General features: G+C 37.7%; 1 protein-coding gene and 1 pseudogene across 9 annotated transcripts in view; one reads left to right on the forward strand and one right to left on the reverse strand.

Moving 5' to 3' along the window:
• The window catches only part of BBS9 (Bardet-Biedl syndrome 9), a 458,993-nt gene that overhangs the window by 253,690 nt on the left and 183,546 nt on the right, over positions 1-21,757 (forward strand). The gene's annotated exons all lie outside the window — the stretch shown is intronic.
• Positions 3,635-21,757, reverse strand: part of LOC125161132 (uncharacterized) — an 89,421-nt pseudogene continuing 71,298 nt past the window's right edge.

Here is a 21,757-nt window from a genome sequence, read left to right on the forward strand (position 1 = left end):
CTGGCAAGTAAAAACAATACACTGATAGATTGAGAAGGAAGTATCAGGGATATGGTGATGTTGCTGCATTTGTTTTTTTTTTCTAACTACTTAAGAGCTAAGAAGAAGTTCTTTCTCTTATGAAGGAGATAGAGTAAACAAGTGAGAAAGGGACACAGAAATTTATAGCCATATGTTTGGGGGTAAATGGAAGTGGTAAGTTAAAAAATGGACTTTGTATGTTTTTACCCCATAATGCTACTGTTGGCTATTTACCTAAGAAAATAGTTCACGAAGGAAAAAAATATATCCTACACATTGGTCATTTGTAACATTAATCACTATAAACCAGCTTTTCATGGCTAGAAAATTACTGGGTTTATTTTAGTGCTACCATTTGATATGATCTCATTTCATATCATTATTTCATTTCATTATTTAAAAAACTAGAATAATAGAAACATTTCAAATAATTTAAAAAGCAGATTAGTATGTAGTAACCTTCAAATAATGAAATAGATGTATCTATAGTAGGTGAGTGTGCAGAGATTTAGAAGGGATGTAAAATATTGAAAATGATGTGCATTTGTTTTAGATGATTTTAAATTCTTAAGCAATTTTCCTTAATATTATGATGACAATTTGATAAGCATGAAAATAATTTTTCACAATATATGAATGTTCTTAATACTGTTGAACTATATACCTAAAAAAGGATGATACATTTTATGTACATTCCTTGTATTTTACCACAATTTTTAAAAATAATAGCTTTTTAAAAAATGAGATGTGATCACAAGCTCCTGGTCTTCATTGGTATTTTTCTGAAGGAAATATTTTCTCTCTCCCCTATATACCCTATACACTTATTTCCCTATTCTCTGAATGCTTAGAACTTCGGATTATTGTTCCATACATGAGTTAGTTTATTTCTATTCAGTCAAAAGGGAGCAATTAGATAACTGAATGGTATGCTTGAATGAATATATGAATAAGGATGAGGAGTGTCTTATTCTGACTGTGCCCTCACTAGCCCCTCAGTGAAAGTAGCGAAGTGTACAAAGCTCTTCTAAAACTATGTAAATTTTTCTTAATCTAGATCAGAGTGCAATCTAGAATGTAATCTCCGAAGTGTGTTTGTTATAAGTTTATCACTGATGTATTCAGTATATGTGTGTGGCTATAAGATCTACTCGGACAAAAATGTAATTCAAGTCACCAATACAAGCCATGTATGTAATTTTAAGTTTTCTTGTAGCCACATTTAAAAAAGTCAGATGAAACAAGTGAAATTAATCTTTTTAAAAAAATTAAAAAAAAGTGTTTATTTTTGAGAGAGAGAGAGAGAGAGAGAGAGAGAAAATGGGGGAAGATCAGAGAGAAGGGGAGACACAGAATCCAAAGCAGGCACCAATCTCTGAGCTGTCAGCACAGAGCCCGAAGCGGGGCTCAAACTCACGAACTCATGACCCGAGCTAAAATCGACGCTTAACCGACTGAGCCCCCCAGGTGCCCCTACAAGTGAAATTAATCTTGATAATGTGTTTTATTTAACCCTATATATCTAAAATATTATTTCAATATGTAGTCAAACCAAATTATTGAGATATTTTGTATTTTTTTCATAGTAAATCTTCAGTGCACGATTTATTTGGAGCACATTTCAAGCTCTGAATAGCTATATGTGGTCAGTGGCTACCTTAGGAGACGTTACAATTCTAGCTAGATAATTGTCAACTCATTATTTTATGTTGTTTCTTATAATGTCTCTTTTGTTATGTTTTCTCTTTCCTTTAATCCTTTTAAATTCTAGTTCATGATAAGACTATTATTAATGCAATTGTTTTCACTCACTAGATGTGAATATCAGTAGTGGGAAGTACTCTTAGATGGTTAGGGGACTATCAGGAACATTTGTTCACATAAACCATGCCTTCAGGCATTGTTGAAAAAAAAAGCATCAAATTTTGTGTGCAGAGACTTGGGTCCTAGTTTCAGCTCTTTCTGGTTCTTTGATTTGGGGCCGGCCACTTGGCTCCTCCCCTTTCATCTTTCGATCCCTGAGAACCTGTCTGAGCAGCATCCAGCATGGTGCTTATCTTCTAGTAAAATTTTTAATAAATATTGTATTTGCATAATGGTTAGGGCATCAGTTCAGAATTTTGGAAACAAATGGGCCTTCACAGTCGTTTAGTGCCAGCCTAGGGTGTGTTTTGGCCAGTCAGCATTTGTTTGGTGGACGCTAATGATAGTGATCTAAGTAACACAACTTTTTGAAACTGAATTAGTTTTCAAACAAGATATATAGGTGCAGAGTAGTATTATGACATTGGATTTATGCTTCCCTGGATTTACGTATATAACACTAATTGACATTAATGGGGGTTGTACATAAATCAAGGGGAAAACAGACCTATTAGTATATGAAAACATTCTACTTTTAATATCCATCTGGTATGCTTTACTTCCCTGGGGGATATGTGTTTTTTATAAACCGAGTGCTTACTTCTTTATCTGCGTGTTCTTTAATCAGCATTTGCGCTTTCTGCTTGCTAGTGTTAGTTTGAATACCTACTTAGACTGCAAATTCAATATTAATATTTTATTTTGGCAAATTTTTCAGATTCAGAAATTTGATCACCTGTCTGATATATAATAGTCTGAACCAACAGTCATCAGGGGTACTTTTGCTAAAATTTCTATTTGTTGTTTGATCTTAAAAAAAAATTAGTCCTTTGAGATACACTCAGAAACAAGATATTTCTAATATTACAATAAAACTATTAATGAACCCACTACAAGGAAATGAAATCTTATCTTTTTGTGTCAGTGATGAGAGAGGAATATATAACTGGCCTCTAATTATCTGTAATTTTATGAGTTTTCTTTCATTTATGTTATCTGTCTTCCTGTTGCATCCCATCTAGCACAATTATTCCTTTTGTATTAGTTTTCTGTAAATGGAGTTCTGAATGGTTTGAATTGTGAATTAACAATAATCACCATCCTCACATCCCTCCTCTTTACTTTCCTTCTCTTGCCCCACTTTCTCTCTTTTTTTCAGTAAAGGAAAAAAGCCAGAGAGATTATTTTTTATTACTTAACAAAAGGAAAAGATACATGGTCTTTATAGGATTATCTATGAACAGTTAAGTAGTTATATCAGTACTGATATGTCTTTCCCTGTATATTAATATACAGAAGGCTAATAGTGCCCTCAAGGTTGTTTGAAAGTACCAAAAGTAACCAAAGATAAATTGAGATGATATATAATTAAAAAGATATTTAAAAATTTTTTAAGTTTATTTACTTATTTTGAGAGAGAGAGAGAAAGAGAGAGGGAACAAGAGTGGGAGGGGCAGAGAGAAGGAAGGAGAGATAGAATCCCAAGCAGGCTATGCACCATCAGCGCAGAGCCCGATGTGGGGTTTGGATTCACGAACCTTGAGATCATGACCTGAGCCCAGATCGAATCAGAGGCTTAACCGACTGTGCCATCCAGGTGCCCCTAAAAAGATACTTTTGTGAGACTTAGCTGTATATTCAGGAACAAGGCAGTATTAGGTAAAAGTGATTTAATTTAAAGAAATGAATTTTCAACATTGGACTTTGTTTTCAAGTTCCAAAAAGGCCTTTAAATACAGAGTGGAGGGGTTCAGTCCTTCTTGGCTGCTGCTTTTTTCATGGCTGCCAGGATGTTGCTCAGCTCCTCTCCCTTCCTCTGGGTACTGTTGTGTGTCCTTGCCCTTTTCTTGAGGAACTTGAGGGTGAGCTTGACCTTAGAGACCTTGAGCAGCTCTGTGGCTCGGACGCTAAGTCCTATGGGGCAAAGCTGCACACCTCTCGGATCATGTCCTGCATGTACTTGATGTGCTTGGTGAGGTGCCCACGGTGGTGGCTGTGCCTCAGCTTGTTCTTGTTCTTGGTCATCTTGTGGCCCTTTTTGAGGCCCATGGTGTTAGGGTAGCACAGAGCAATGGCTGCTGCTCCTCTGTGGCTTCCTTGGCAGAAGGAACATTAGACTTTAAATTGATTCAAATATATTGTCACTGTACCTGGGAATCATTAGTAGAATGTTGTACAGTAAAATCAGCAGATATTTATCTTCACTATTTTCCCTGATGGACCACCCTATATTATTATTTTTTTTAAGTTTCCTTTTATATAATATCTAAATCTCTTATAGCAAGATATTAGATTCAGGGAAATCCAACCACCCCTCCCATCCAAATACTGATTCTCTTCCTCCTTCTGCCCCTATGTATTATTGGCTTCTATCCAGCACTTAATATGCTTGGTCAGTTGATTCCCCAGTTGGAATGATGGCCTCGGAGGCCATTCTTAGAGATGTTTTTTTTCCCCATGAAAGTGATAACTTTTCATGGGCCATCTCCCTCTGTCTTTTATCCCACCTTTGTGATTCAAAGTAAAGGTATGTAAGAGAATCAGCTCTTGCTAGTGAGGCCATGGACTCAAGAAAGCTATAGGTCCTGTTCTTTATGATCTAATGTATCAACTTCTTATCTGACACATTACATAAAATGAATTTTCCAAATGTAATTATCTGTATTTTTTATTTTGTTTTTGTCCTATCCCATTCTGAGACCTTCAGAGTATCTCCTTTGTCTGTCTGGTTGAGACTTCTCACTCTGGCATTCAAAGATCTCTGAAGAGTTGAAACCAGGTCCTTCTAATCTTAACTTCCACTTCTGAAAAAATATTCATGCCAGTCAAGTTAACCTATTCTCTTAACAAAAACACAACACTTTGTTGGTGTATAATTTGCATACTGCAGAATTCACCCATTGGAAATGTACCATATAATGAATTTTAATGTGTTTATAGAGTTGTGCAAACATTGCTCCATTCTAGTTTTAGAACATTACCATTATCCCCCAAAGCTCCCCTGTTCCCACTTACACTTAATCCCCTCAACTACCCCTAACACCAAGAAACTACTAATCTAATTTTTGTCTTTTTACATTGGCCTTTTCTGGATATTTAATATAATTAGAATCATACAATAAGTAGTCTTTTGGATCTGAGTTCTTTTACCTAACATTAAATACTGTTGAGTTTCATCCATGTTGTAGAACATGTCAGGAGTTTGTTCCTTTTTATTGCTGAATAGTATTTCATTGTGTGGATACACCACATTTGTTTTTATCAGTTAGTAGATATGTGGATTGTTTTCAGTTTTGACCAATAAATGAATAATGCTGCTACGAACATTTATTGCACATCTTTATGCGGACATATGTTTTATTTTCTCTTGGTAGCTTACTGGGAGTAGAACTGCAGGGTCATATGGTAAATTTATGCTTAACTTCTTATGAAATACTTTTTCCTCAGTGTTGTATCATTTTATATTCCCATCAGCAGTGTATGAGGGTTCTTTCCTCTTCTTTGAGATTGGTCCTTCACTTGATCCTTTTGAACTTCCACTAGTTTCTGGAAAAATAACTTATTTGTCATTTATCCTGGGAGTTACATGTTTGATCTCTCCCTCTCTCTGTTCCTTTCCTATAGCCTATAAACACGCTGAAGTTTATCCTGATACAGACCTGCTTCCTGCAACTTTTCTTTGTGTTTCTCTTCTAGATGTAACCCATTTTTTCTTTTCTCCCTTTGCACACTTGTCTCATCAGAACCTGTCTACTTTTTATTTTCTCTATTCTTTCATCTTCCACTTTATTTATCTGTCTACTTTTTTTTATTTTGTTGAAAAACCCATGTAATAACTCTATTAACAAATTTTTAAGCATACAGTTTAGTTTTGTTGACAGTATGCACCTTGTTATATGGCATATCTATAGAATTTTTTTCATTTTGCGTGACTGAAACTCTTTACACACTACACAGGACCTTCCCATTCTACCCTATCCTGCTTCTACCCTTGGCAACCACCATTCTACTTTCTGCTTCTATGAGTTTGATTACTTTAGATATCTCATATAAGTGGAATCATGTAGTACTTGTCCTTCTGTGATTAGCTTACTTAGCATAATTTCCTCAAAGTTCATCCATGTTGTTGCAAATGGCAGAATTTCCTTCTTTTTTTATGGCTGAATAATATTACATTGTATATACATATACCACATTTTCTTTATCCATTCTTCTGTTCACAGACATTTAGATTATTTCCACATCTTGGCTATTGTGAATAATGCTGCAATGAATATAGGAGTGCAGGTATCTCTTTGAAATCATGATTTAAATTCTTTTGGGTACTTATAAGTAGGATTACTGGATCATATTGGAGTTTTATTTTAAGTCTTTTGAGGAACTTCCATGCTGTTTTCCATAATGACTGTACCATTTACATCTGACCAAAGTGTACAAGTGTTTCGATTTCTCTACACCTTTTGGTCCTACTTTTAAGTATCCAAAAGAATTTAAACCATGATTTCAAAGAGATACCTGCACCCTTTCTGTTTTGGTAATGGCACTCCTAATAGGTATTATTATCAGATTGTAGGAATTCCTTATATATTTTGGATATTAACCCCTTACTTATATATATATATATATATATATATATATATATATATATATAAAATATATATATTTTCTTCCATTCTGTAGGTTGCCTTTTCACTCTGTTGATTATTTCCTTTGCTGTGAAGAAGCTTTTTCATTTGATGTAGTCCCACTTGTCTATTTTTGCTTTTGTTATCTATGCTATTGGTGTTATATCCAGGAAATCATTGCCAAGGTCAATATTACGATAGGGAATACATTGACTCTGTAGATTACTTTGGGTAGTATGGACATTTTAAAAATATTAAGCCTTCTAATCCATGAACATGGGATGTCTTTCCAATTTTTTGTCTTTATCCATCTACTTTTAATGTGGTTTTTGCCTCTACTACTGTCATCTCTGACCTGCTGATTTGTTAAATGTTTTTTTTGGTTATAATATCACATGGTCTTTCTACCATGTTTAGCTTTGTTGTCCAATCTTACTTTTTTGAAAACATTCCTGGCTGCCTTAAATGTATAGCCATTCATATAACTCTTTCTTCTTTGCCCTTCTCATTGGCTACCCTTCCTTTTCCTACCTTTAAATGTTGATGTGCCATCTGACCTGCTGCTCTTCTCTCTTCACATGCTCTGTCCAGATGATTTCCATATGATTCATATGTTCCCTTATGGGACATGTTAGTGTTTACTCATGTTTAAAGTCCTATGTTAGGCATTGTGAGGGGAGAGGTGATAAAAATTAACCAAGATAGTCTCTACCTATTCTCATAATCAATTAGTATATATTTCAACTAGATCATCCCATCTCATCATATAAAAAATGCTCATGGGGCGCCTGGGTGGCGCAGTCGGTTAAGCGTCCGACTTCAGCCAGGTCACGATCTCGCGGTCCGTGAGTTCGAGCCCCGCGTCAGGCTCTGGGCTGATGGCTCAGAGCCTGGAGCCTGTTTCCAATTCTGTGTCTCCCTCTCTCTCTGCCCCTCCCCCGTTCATGCTCTGTCTCTCTCTGTCCCAAAAATAAATAAAAATTAAAAAAAAAAAATGCTCATAACTCATTTAATTGATTGCACATACCATTGATGGGTCATGAGTCATTGTTTGGGAAGCCTTGAGGATAGAGTAGAAAACAGGTCTGAGGACTGAGCCTGGTGGTCTTCCAACATTTAAAGCCCATTAAGTATTGCTCATCCCGGTCGGCGGCAAGATGGCGGCTTAGGAGGACGCTGGGCTCACCGCACGTCCTGCTGATCACTTAGATTCCATCTACATCTGCCTAAATAACCCAGAAAACCTCCAGAGGATTAGCAGAACGGAGTCGCCGGAGCCAAACGCAGACGAGAGGCCCACGGAAGAGGGTAGGAAGGGCGGCGAGGCGGTGCGCGCTCCACGGACTGGCGGGAGGGAGCCGGGGCGGAGGGGCGGCTCGCCGGCCAAGCACAGCCACCGAGTCTGGCTTGCAAAAGCGGAGGGGCCTGACGGACTGTGTTCCCACAACAAGCGCGACTTAGCGTCTGGGAGGTCATAAGTTAACAGCTCTGCTCGGAAAGCGGGAAGGCTGGAGGACAAAGGGAGGGAGAGCTGCTGAGCCCCCTGACAACAGAGCTCAGTTTGGTGGGGAACAAAGGCGCTCGCCAGCGCCATCTCCCCCGCCCATCCCCCAGCCGAAATCCCAAAGAGAACCTGTTCCTGCCGGGGAACTTGCTCGCTCCGCGCAAACACCCAACTCTGCGCTTCTGCGGAGCCAAACCTCCGGCAGCGGATCTGACTCCCTCCCGCTGCCATAGGGCCCCTCCTGAAGTGGATCACCTAAGGAGAAGCGATCTAAGCCTGCCCCTCCTGCCCCCGAGCACCTTGCCTACCCACCCCAGCTAATACGCCAGATCCCCAGCATCACAAGCCTGGCAGGGTGCAAGTAGCCCAGACGAGCCACACCACCCCACAGGGAATCCCGCCCCTAGGAGAGGGGAAGAGAAGGCACACACCAGTCTGACCGTGGCCCCAGCAGTGGGCTGGGGACAGACATCAGGTCTGACTGCGGCCCCGCCCACCAACTCCAGTTATACACTACAGCACAGGGGAAGTGCCCTGCAGGTCCGCACCACTCCAGGGACTATCCAAAATGACCAAGCGGAAGAACTCCCCTCAGAAGAATCTCCAGGAAATAACAACAGCTAATGAGCTGATCAAAAAGGATTTAAATAATATAACAGAAAGTGAATTTAGAATAATAGTCATAAAATTAATCGCTGGGCTTGAAAACAGTATACAGGACAGCAGAGAATCTCTTGCTACAGAGATCAAGGGACTAAGGAACAGTCACGAGGAGCTGAAAAACGCTTTAAACGAAATGCATAACAAAATGGAAACCACCACAGCTCGGCTTGAAGAGGCAGAGGAGAGAATAGGTGAACTAGAAGATAAAGTTATGGAAAAAGAGGAAGCTGAGAAAAAGAGAGATAAAAAAATCCAGGAGTATGAGGGGAAAATTAGAGAATTAAGTGATACACTAAAAAGAAATAATATACGCATAATTGGTATCCCAGAGGAGGAAGAGAGAGGGAAAGGTGCTGAAGGGGTACTTGAAGAAATAATTGCTGAGAACTTCCCTGAACTGGGGAAGGAAAAAGGCATTGAAATCCAAGAGGCACAGAGAACTCCCTTCAGACGTAACTTGAATCGATCTTCTGCACGACATATCATAGTGAAACTGGCAAAATACAAGGATAAAGAGAAAATTCTGAAAGCAGCAAGGGGTAAACGTGCCCTCACATATAAAGGGAGACCTATAAGACTCGTGACTGATCTCTCTTTTGAAACTTGGCAGGCCAGAAAGAATTGGCACGAGATTTTCAGGGTGCTAGACAGAAAAAATATGCAGCCGAGAATCCTTTATCCAGCAAGTCTGTCATTTAGAATAGAAGGAGAGATAAAGGTCTTCCCGAACAAACAAAAACTGAAGGAATTTGTCACCACTAAACCAGCCCTACAAGAGATCCTAAGGGGGACCCTGTGAGACAAAGTCCCAGAGACATCACTACAAGCATAAAACATACAGACATCACAATGACTCTAAACCCGTATCTTTCTATAATAACACTGAATGTAAATGGATTAAATGCGCCAACCAAAAGACATAGGGTATCAGAATGGATAAAAAAACAAGATCCATCTATTTGCTGTCTACAAGAGACTCATTTTAGACCTGAGGACACCTTTAGATTGAGAGTGAGGGGATGGAGAACTATTTATCATGCGACTGGAAGCCAAAAGAAAGCTGGAGTAGCCATACTTATATCAGACAAACTAGACTTTAAATTAAAGGCTGTAACAAGAGATGAAGAAGGACATTATATAATAGTTACAGGGTCTATCCATCAGGAAGAGCTAACCATTATAAATGTCTATGCACCGAATACCGGAGCCCCCAAATATATAAAACAATTACTCATAAACATAAGCAACCTTATTGATAAGAATGTGGTAATTACAGGGGACTTTAATACACCACTTACAGAAATGGATAGATCATCTAGACACACGGTCAATAAAGAAACAAGGGCCCTGAATGAGACATTGGATCAGATGGACTTGACAGATATATTTAGAACTCTGCATCCCAAAGCAACAGAATATACTTTCTTCTCGAGTGCACATGGAACATTCTCCAAGATAGATCATATACTGGGTCACAAAACAGCCCTTCATAAGTTTACAAGAATTGAAATTATACCATGCTTACTTTCAGACCACAATGCTATGAAGCTTGAAATCAACCACAGAAAAAAGTCTGGAAAACCTCCAAAAGCATGGAGGTTAAAGAACACCCTACTAACGAATGAGTGGGTCAACCAGGCAATTAGAGAAGAAATTAAAAAATATATGGAAACAAATGAAAATGAAAATACAACAATCCAAACGCTTTGGGACGCAGCGAAGGCAGTCCTGAGAGGAAAATACATTGCAATCCAGGCCTATCTCAAGAAACAAGAAAAATCCCAAATACAAAATCTAACAGCACACCTAAAGGAACTAGAAGCAGAACAGCAAAGGCAGCCTAAGCCCAGCAGAAGAAGAGAAATAATAAAGATCAGGGCAGAAATAAACAATATAGAAACTAAAAAAACTGTAGAGCAGATCAACGAAACCAAGAGTTGGTTTTTTGAAAAAATAAACAAAATTGACAAACCTCTAGCCAGGCTTCTCAAAAAGAAAAGGGAGATGACCCAAATAGATAAAATCATGAATGAAAATGGAATGATTACAACCAATCCCTCAGAGATACAAACAATTATCAGGGAATACTATGAAAAATTATATGCCAACAAACTGGACAACCTGGAAGAAATGGACAAATTCCTGAACACCCACACTCTTCCAAAACTCAATCAGGAGGAAATAGAAAGCTTGAACAGACCCATAACCAGCGAAGAAATTGAATCGGTTATCAAAAATCTCCCAACAAATAAGAGTCCAGGACCAGATGGCTTCCCAGGGGAGTTCTACCAGACGTTTAAAGCAGAGATAATACCTATCCTTCTCAAGCTATTCCAAGAAATAGAAAGGGAAGGAAAACTTCCAGACTCATTCTATGAAGCCAGTATTACTTTGATTCCTAAACCAGACAGAGACCCAGTAAAAAAAGAGAACTACAGGCCAATATCCCTGATGAATATGGATGCAAAAATTCTCAATAAGGTACTAGCAAATCGAATTCAAAGGCATATAAAAAGAATTATTCACCATGATCAAGTGGGATTCATTCCTGGGATGCAGGGCTGGTTCAACATTCGCAAATCAATCAACGTGATACATCACATTAACAAAAAAAAAGAGAAGAACCATATGATCCTGTCAATCGATGCAGAAAAGGCCTTCGACAAAATCCAGCACCCTTTCTTAATAAAAACCCTTGAGAAAGTCGGGATAGAAGGAACATACTTAAAGATCATAAAAGCCATTTATGAAAAGCCCACAGCTAACATCATCCTCAACGGGGAAAAACTGAGAGCTTTTTCCCTGAGATCAGGAACACGACAAGGATGCCCACTCTCACCGCTGCTGTTTAACATAGTGCTGGAAGTTCTAGCATCAGCAATCAGACAACAAAAGGAAATCCAAGGCATCCAAATTGGCAAAGATGAAGTCAAGCTTTCGCTTTTTGCAGATGACATGATATTATACATGGAAAATCCGATAGACTCCACCAAAAGTCTGCTAGAACTGATACAGGAATTCAGCAAAGTTGCAGGATACAAAATCAATGTACAGAAATCAGTTGCATTCTTATACACTAACAATGAAGCAACAGAAAGACAAATAAAGAAACTGATCCCATTCACAATTGCACCAAGAAGCATAAAATACCTAGGAATAAATCTAACCAAAGATGTAAAGGATCTGTATGCTGAAAATTATAGAAAGCTTATGAAGGAAATTGAAGAAGATTTAAAGAAATGGAAAGACATTCCCTGCTCATGGATTGGAAAAATAAATATTGTCAAAATGTCAATACTACCCAAAGCTATCTACACATTCAATGCAATCCCAATCAAAATTGCACCAGCATTCTTCTCGAAACTAGAACAAGCAATCCTAAAATTCATATGGAACCACAAAAGGCCCCGAATAGCCAAAGGAATTTTGAAGAAGAAGACCAAAGCAGGAGGCATCACAATCCCAGACTTTAGCCTCTACTACAAAGCTGTCATCATCAAGACAGCATGGTATTGGCACCAAAACAGACACATAGACCAATGGAATAGAATAGAAACCCCAGAACTAGACCCACAAACGTATGGCCAACTCATCTTTGACAAAGCAGGAAAGAACATCCAATGGAAAAAAGACAGCCTCTTTAACAAATGGTGCTGGGAGAACTGGACAGCAACATGCAGAAGGTTGAAACTAGACCACTTTCTCACACCATTCACAAAAATAAACTCAAAATGGATAAAGGACCTAAATGTGAGACAGGAAACCATCAAAACCTTAGAGGAGAAAGCAGGAAAAGACCTCTCTGACCTCAGCCGTAGCAATCTCTTACTCGACACATCCCCAAAGGCAAGGGAATTAAAAGCAAAAGTGAATTACTGGGACCTTATGAAGATAAAAAGCTTCTGCACAGCCAAGGAAACAACCAACAAAACTAAAAGGCAACCAACGGAATGGGAAAAGATATTCGCAAATGACATATCGGACAAAGGGCTAGTATCCAAAATCTATAAAGAGCTCACCAAACTCCACACCCGAAAAACAAATAACCCAGTGAAGACATGGGCAGAAAACATGAATAGACACTTCTCTAAAGAAGACATCCGGATGGCCAACAGGCACATGAAAAGATGTTCAGCGTCGCTCCTTATCAGGGAAATACAAATCAAAACCACACTCAGGTATCACCTCACGCCAGTCAGAGTGGCCAAAATGAACAAATCCGGAGACTATAGATGCTGGAGAGGATGTGGAGAAACGGGAACCCTCTTGCACTGTTGGTGGGAATGCAAATTGGTGCAGCCGCTCTGGAAAGCAGTGTGGAGGTTCCTCAGAAAATTAAAAATAGACCTACCCTATGACCCAGCAATAGCACTGCTAGGAATTTATCCAAGGGATACAGGAGCGCTGATGCATAGGGCCACTTGTACCCCAATGTTCATAGCAGCACTCTCAACAATAGCCAAATTATGGAAAGAGCCTAAATGTCCATCAACTGATGAATGGATAAAGAAATTGTGGTTTATATACACAATGGAATATTACGTGGCAATGAGAAAAAATGAAATATGGCCTTTCGTAGCAACGTGGATGGAACTGGAGAGTGTGATGCTAAGTGAAATAAGCCGTACAGAGAAAGACAGATACCATATGGTTTCACTCTTATGTGGATCCTGAGAAACTTCACAGGAACCCATGGGGGAGGGGAAGGAAAAAAAAAAAAAGAGGTTAGAATGGGAGAGAGCCAAAGCATAAGAGACTTAAAAACTGAGAACAAACTGAGGGTTGATGGGGGTGGGAGGGAGGGGAGGGTGGGTGATGGGTATTGAGGAGGGCACCTTTTGGGATGAGCACTGGGTGTTGTATGGAAACCAATTTGTCAATAAATTTCATTAAAAAAAAAAAAAAAAAAAAAAAAGAAAAAAAAAATAAACACTATAGAAAATAAAAAAAAAAAAAAAAAAAAAAAAAAAGTATTGCTCATCCCTCCAGTGAATGGTCTAGACAAAATACTATTTAAAATTCTTTTGTTGGGGCACCTGGGTGGCTCAGTTGGTTGGGCGTCCAACTTCAGCTCAGGTCATGATCACACGGCTTGTGAGTTCGAGCCCCACATTGGGCTCTGTGCTGACAGCTCAGAGCCTGGAGCCTGCTTCAGATTCTGGTTTCTGTGTCTCCCTCTTTCCGCCTCTCCCCTGCTCACACTCTGTCTCTCAAAAATGAATGAACATTAAAAAAAAATTTAAATTCTTTTGTCTACCTTAAAAAATACATATAATCTGACTTCTTTCTTTCTGTTTGATTTTGGGATGCTATTTTCTGCTTTTTTCTTTTCCTGATTTGTAATATCTACACTCATTCCTAATTTGCTGGTTCTAGAGGTTTAGCAAACAGGTTACCAAAGTTTTTTTGGTATATATATTAATAAAAGTGAGTGCTAAGCAGAGGCCTAAACTTTTTGTTAGTGCTTTATGTGAATTTGTTTTAGGACATGGGCTTTTAGACATGGACTCTATTTTGGGAGGTCAGGCATATTTTTCTCTTACTCTGTCTACTATCCCCTCATACTTTTTTAAAAAATATTTTATTTGTTTTAAGTTATCTCTATACCCAACGTGAGTCTCAAACTTACAACGTTGAGATCAAGTCACACGCTGTACTGACTGAGCCAGCCAGGTGCCCCCTCCCTCCATAATTCTTATTATTGTTTTCGATGGATGACATTACTAGAGAATTGAGATCTAGATAGCTAACATTTTACTGAATGTACACACCTTCACACACATCTGTATACATACACACAGTCTTTTAGCTTGTTGCAAAGTTTTCACACAGAAAATAAACTGAAAGCAATTTCAGTGATACTTCGCTACTATCATAATGACATTTTTTGCTGGTTCTGAATAAATAAATATCGCTTGCTCTAAAATTCTAGTCAGAAAAAATTGTATGCTGTGTTTAATAACATAGCATTAATATAAAATTTGATACTTGATTTAGTTGACATGGGATGAAATAAGTTATAATAACCTAGAGCCACATGTATATATTCTGTACTAACCAAGTTGCCCACTCTTGAGAATTTCTTCTTCCATTTATGAATAATTCCTACTGATTGACAATGAATTGAATCTTTTCTCCTTCAAACCACTATTATTTTGGAAATTTTCTTTGAAATAGAGAGCCGGGTACATAAATAATCTGGCTCAGAATATCCGAATTGCTTTTAAGCTTCAGGCAAGCTAAAGGCAATATTTGATGATGAAGCTGTTTTTATTTGTAATTTTTGAGTAGAGTGAAGGCATATAGAGAGTGCCTTTGACATTTATACCATTTAGGTAGTTCAAAACATCACATATTTAAAAGAAGACTTGTGTTGGCACATTTTTAATTTAGAAAAGAAGATAAAATTATATAGGAGGTTAAATTTGGGTTGTGCACATGTGGAAGTGAACCACAGAAGAATTAAAAAAAATTTTTTTTTGCCATATATACCTCTGGTATAATGCAGGCCCTATGTATACATAAGGGAATAATTAAATACAGAAATGGAACCTACTTGTTAGCCAGAAAGTATGCCTGGAACATGTGGATAAGCTTGGATATTTGTCTAATGTTAATTGGAATATTGGTTTTCGGTTGAAGATGCCAAATCTTCAGAAAAGTAATTGGATTTAGCTTCCTATTTAGCAAACTACTTCAAATCCCTGAAGTATCCCACATCCGAAACTAATTTTTCTTGATTGTATCAAGCTTAGTCATGAACAGAACAAGGGTTGACATAGTTTTTTAATATTTAAAATGTTTCTTGACAAGGTTTCAACACTGTTGCTTGTCCACAAACCTTGTTAGGTTCGCTAACAACAGATGAAATCTTAGATTGTATGGAATCAGTTTTACAACTTTGCAAAACGGTATTCTTGAAATAGTCCATTATATTCTTTTTTTCCTATACATTTAAATTTAAACTCAGATTTTGATCAGATTTCAGGAAACAACACAAAATGGTATCTTTCTTATTACTTTTCATATAAACTTATATGTGTGCTTAATATAACTGCATTAGATTCAGCCTAGGAAATCTATTTTGTGGTGATTCTTAAGTCTTGAAAGTGTTATTCAGACTACAAGTGTTTAATGTGGTGTGTCAGAATATTTGAAAATAGTTAAAAAACTTCAGATAGAATAGGATATTTGATCATTGAAATTCAGGAATTAAAAGATTCAATTTAGGAGGTTACTCTATAAAATTTTTATTGAGCAACTAGTATGTATGGGTTTCTTTGTGATTGGAAGATGTATGTAAAGATGTTTATGATAATGGCTGATAACCTCAAGGAACACGACTCTTTTATAGCAATGATAATTATAAAGATAGATACTATCTTTTAGTCTAGTCTTTGCATTGAGGATGATGAATATTTGAAAAGATACAATGGTGCTTAAGTGAAATATGGGCAGATATACAATGTATATTATATATATAATATATATGAAGCATATAATTTTTAATTAAAATGTATTATCATTGAAAATCACTTTAATTGATATTAAAAATAATGAATAAGAGCTATAATAATTCAACAATAGATTATTTTAATGAATTTTTGTACTAGGACCCATCTTGTTAGAAAAAATTTATAGCCATGCTTCATTTGTCTTCCAGGACCTCAAACTTATTTAGCAGATAAGTGCTATACATGTCAGTTGAAGTGGATTTTCCATCTGTTTTTTAGTCTGTTTCCAGGATAAAAGTAACTACCAGACCTAATGTTGTTCACTTGTGCCCCATTGCCTAGCACAGAGCCTGGTGTGGTGCATAGTAGGTGCTCAATATATTATTTCTTGAACTCAAGGGTCCTGCCCCAGGGTTAGCTGGCATTTCTTCTGGGAGCTTCTGAAGCATGCATTATGTCTCTGGCAAAAACTTTTTCTGGGAACAGGATATTACTTGCTAATGAGATACGCACTTTACAACTTGTCTATTTAGACCTGTGTTTATCATTCCCACTCCTGGAGTTGAGTGGTCATTGCAGGTACTGTGGGCAATGCTCCTAATCCTCCTTTGCTATGATTGTGTTTTAACTATTGAGTTGTTTCAGGACTCTGTTTTGTCACTGTGGAATTTTTATGATCTCTTTGTACTTAAAAAGCAATTATCATCTTGGAACAAAAATGGGCTGTATCATCATTTCTGGTGTTAAGTTACAAGTGTTTGAAAGGTTTATGGTGTATATCATTTGAGGTAAATTATTTTTTATATTCTAGTTTGGTTTACAGTTCTTTTTAAAAGTGTTTTTCATGAACCTGGATCATTGTTTCCGATGAAGTACTTCATCTTTTCAAATTTTCATTTCTAGTTTGATAGCATTCTCAATTTTGGCTCTTATTCTTAAAAATTATTTGCCATAAAGTTTTGACAGCTGATGACTATAGTGTTTGACATAGTTTAATAGGGGGTATTAGGAAGTAATTGGATACCTAATATCTAGAAAAAGCTCATTTATTTTTTACTCTGAATTAGTTCTTCTGGAATCCTCATAGTCAACACTAGGTTATGAGCTAAATGACAGTTCCTTTAGCCTCCATGCAAGTACACATCCAGATACAATATGTCTCTAGTAAATGCATGGAGAATCAGGTGTTCATCCCTACAACTCTTGGTGCCTGAGAAAACTTACAGGGTCACTTCTACTCTCAGCCATTATAAATTTCAGCTTTGTCAAGATGGAGAGTCCGCTGGGACCATGAATGATGACTGAGTTAATCATTTCCCTTGTTAAGACTTAGGTTGAGTTTAATTTTTTGTTTGAACTTTTTTCTCCCTAAATTAAAATTTTTTTTCTTAAGAGAGACTTCCATAATAGTAATTACCAGCTCAAATAATAGGAACTTTTTTTTTTAAGTTTACTTATTTATTTTGAGAGAGAGAAAGAGAGAGTGTGTGTATGCCTGTACATGCAGGGTGGAGGAACAGAGAGAGATGAAGAGAGAATCCCAAGAAGGCTCTGCACTGTCAGCCTGGAGCCGGACTTGAGGCTTGATCTCAGGACCATGAAATCATTACCTGAGCCAGAAATTAGTCAGACACTTAAGTGACTGAGCCACACAGGTGCCCCAGGAATAGGAACATTTTTAAGGCTTTAATCTAAATGACCAAACCACAAATTGCTAATTTTGTGAATGAATAGTGCCACCAGCAGCATAGAATGTACAAAGGTGATTCTTTAATTTTTTCCTGACAATATCTTCCCTAGTAAGTATGTCAGGATCACTGTTTGCAGGGCACTTTACAGAGGGTCTGCAAAAGAATGTGTCTACATAGTCCTGTCTTAGAAGACCTCCCAGTCCAATTAGAGAGAGCAAAGAATTGCATATGAAAACAAATATGGAATACTGTCATGAATCCCTAAAGACAGGGGCTGGCCATTGGCCCCTTGCTTACAGCGAATTAAAAAACAAACCCAACAGGGGGCGCCTGGGTGGCGCAGTCGGTTAGGCGTCCGACTTCAGCCAGGTCACGATCTCGCGGTCCGTGAGTTCGAGCCCCGCGTCAGGCTCTGGGCTGATGGCTCAGAGCCTGGAGCCTGTTTCCGATTCTGTGTCTCCCTCTCTCTCTGCCCCTCCCCCGTTCATACTCTGTCTCTCTCTGTCCCAAATAAATAAATAAACGTTGAAAAAAAAAATTAAAAAAAAAACAAAACAAACAAACAAACCCAACAAAACCCAGCTTCTCCGAGTGGACTGAGAAGGAGGCAGCACGTGAGTACCCCTGCAATCATACCTCATTTTGGGACTTAGATCAATTAGTAGGAATTTTTCTGACTGCTTCAGGCTTACAAATCTCTCCGTTTGCTAGGAAAGACAAAAGAGAGAAAGGAGAAAATGACTGAAAAGGGGTAAGCAAAGACTGGCTTTTAATTGGATTATATAGTGAAGTGAGTTTAAATTATACACATAAAGAAAATTTTTGCGAAAGTCTATTTTAAAACAATCGTAAATAATTTCATTTTATGTACCTTTATAAAAAAAAGGTAATGGGACACCTGGGTGGCTCAGTTGGTTAAGCGGCCGGCTTCGGCTCAGGTCATGATCTCGCGGTCCGTGAGTTCGAGCCCCGTGTCGGGCTCAGTGCTGACAGCTCAGAGCCTGGAGCCTGTTTCAGATTCTGTGTCTCCCTCTCTCTGACCCTCCCCCGTTTATGCTCTGTCTCTGTCTCAAAAATAAATAAACGTTAAAAAAAAAATAAAAAAAAGAAAAAAGGTAAGAATTGCATTAAATAATTTACTATCATGGTGGAAAATTTGCAAAATTCAAGCAAATGCAAAACACAAAAATTAAAATGAAAAACACCCATAATTCCTTGTGAACATTCATTCTTCTTTCTCTTTTTCTGTGGGTATACATGCATTATTTTAAAAATTGATATCATCATATAAAAGATGCACCTGTAGTTTTTTTTTTTTTTCTCTTCATTTCATTTTAGGAATACTTTTCATGTTATTATAAATATCATTATAACATCTTATTTAATGTTACAGAATGGCTATGTCAAAATCAGTTTAACAAACTTTTTAGTGTTAGATAATTTGGTTGCTTTGAAGATCTTATTTCTACAAATAATGCTGCAGTAAATATATTTGGAGGTAAAAATTGGTCCATCCATGACCATTTCCTCAGCATAGATTTCCACATATGGAATTGCTGGGCCAAGGTCCATGTGTATTTGTAAAGACTTCTAAGACATGCTTCCCCTCAGGAAGGTTGTATCTGTTTACTATCTCCCAAGCAGCACATGAGGAAGTCCATGGACACTGGGAATTGTCATTAAAAAAACAAAAACTGTTTTCCAGTTTTATAGATAAAAATAGTGTCCTATATATATTTTGGTGTGAATCTGTAGTGTGGTTAGACCTTGGTCCTAATCTTTGTCAACATTTTGGATGAACTAATTCTTCTTTTGTGTCTAATGTTGGATGTGGTGATTAAAGCACAAGACCCCCATTCAAATTCCCAGTTTCTCACTTATTTTATGTATTTTATTGTTTTTTATTTATTTTTTAAAGTTTTATTGATTTGAGAGAGAGCCCATGCTTATATATGTGTGTGTGTGTGAGAGAGAGAGAGAGAGAGAGAGAGAGAGAGAGAGAGAGAGGAAGAGAGAGAATCCCAAGCAGGCCATATGCTATTAGCGTGGAGCCCAACATGGGGCTTGAACCCATGAACTGTGAGATCATCACCTGAGCTGAAATCATTAACTGACTGAGCCACTCAGGCACCCCCTTAGTGATTTTGTATAGTTTGTTTCTGGGCTTTGTTGTGGCCTCTTCTTTTATACATGCTTTCTGAACTTAAGGAATATGGGGAAAACTGCGGTTCTCGGCTTGCTAGATTTCTTCTTCCCTTTGGCTCTTAACCACAGCACTTTATAATGGAACATTTAAAAAAAACTTATTTTTACTTCAGATTGTGACTTTTAAGTCCATCTGCTTCATGGATTTGCCTTAGACTTTGTCTCTTTTCCTCTCATTCTTCGAAGCCCACTATCACAGCCATTGGTTTTCCAGAATGGCTTCAGTGGAACCCCAGGGCTTCAGTGGAGTTCCTTGGGCCATCAGATAAAGGGTGGAAGGTCCGCTGGAATACCTCAGTTTACTTTTTGTAGGTATTGGGCTTCACTTAGGATTTCAGTTCTTTAAAAGTTTGAAAACTGTTGCCCCAGTTATTATAGTTTTTCCAACCTAGAAGTGTTCTTTGAGACCCTTTGTAGTTTTGCTTAAATACTCACAGGGAAGTGGAGTGCTCTCTTCCATTTTTTCTCTTTTGCCTTTAGTTACAGCAAAGGAATAAATCATTTTCATCTTCTTGATTAGGCAGTAGCCATGGCTATTTTTTATTAAAATGTTTATTGCCAAAATTAAAAACTAAGAGATTTTACAATTAAACACTTGACTTTGGTTCCTCTTGAAAGGAAGTCCTAGCCACACTGGGCCTGCGTTTCCTCCTTGGTGTCTATCTGGCTGACCTCTCAATGGGAGTCCTTGCCTTTTGCCTGGTAGCCTCCCTCTCTGGCATTGTGTCCTGACACTAAGCCCATAGGTCAGTTACTTTTCATCACATTTCTGCTGCTTTCTTTTTTGTCTTCATGTTTATGAAGTTAAAAGGAAATAGAAATTGTTATTTTACCCACATTTATAAAAATCAGAAGAATAAATGAGAGGCTGAGAAGTTATATACATTTTAGAGTTCACAACACCATATAGTAACAATTCCAGGGGCTTGCTAAAAACTGTTGCCTGAACACTATAGTCATTTATTCATTCAACAAATATTATTTGAACTACCTGCTATGTGCCAAGTCACTGAGGTAGTTATCAAGTCTTTAGCAGTTCACAAGACAGTCATGGCCCTCCTTACTATGGAGTTTACAGTCTAGTGGACTTTGCAATGTTATTCCAAATCCATAGCTTATAAGCATCAGGCAGGTACAAATGGCCATTCCAAATCACATGAAGGCAGAGGAAAAGGTAGCCAAATGGCTCCTTTTAGTGAGCAAAAAAAATGATGCTGAAGCCCCATTGTTCCTTTTTTCTTTTATGTGCATAGAAAAGAGGAGAGGTGTTTGCCTCCCTGATGCGCCTAGGTTTCCTGCTAGGAAATTCTGTCATTTATTTATACTTGCTTAATATTTATCAGGGACAGTAGGTGGGGGACTTAGGGATGGGTACAAAATGTGTTAGCAATGGTTACTCTCCTCAAGTGGTTTCTAGTCGATGTGGGAGATAAAATATGCACCCTAGCAGCTTCAGTAGACACAGCAGTTTAAGTAGTTGTTAGATCTTGGGTCTAGCCCACAACACTGTCTTAAACTTTTCCTGTGAGTAGTATGCTAACCCCCTGTAAGTCTCTTATTTTCTTGTAGTTTATCATTTCAAATGTACTGGTTCAGTTCCATTCTGGCACATAATGGGCTGTAAGATGTAAGAGTCTTTTGAGGACTGTTTTGTGACATTAACACAATTTATAGTATTGTCTCATTGGGAAAATTCTTTCTATGGGTTTAAATACCCTACTAATAAACATA

The sequence above is a fragment of the Prionailurus viverrinus genome, chromosome A2 (assembly GCF_022837055.1).
Source record: "Prionailurus viverrinus isolate Anna chromosome A2, UM_Priviv_1.0, whole genome shotgun sequence".
Taxonomy (NCBI): domain Eukaryota; kingdom Metazoa; phylum Chordata; class Mammalia; order Carnivora; family Felidae; genus Prionailurus; species Prionailurus viverrinus.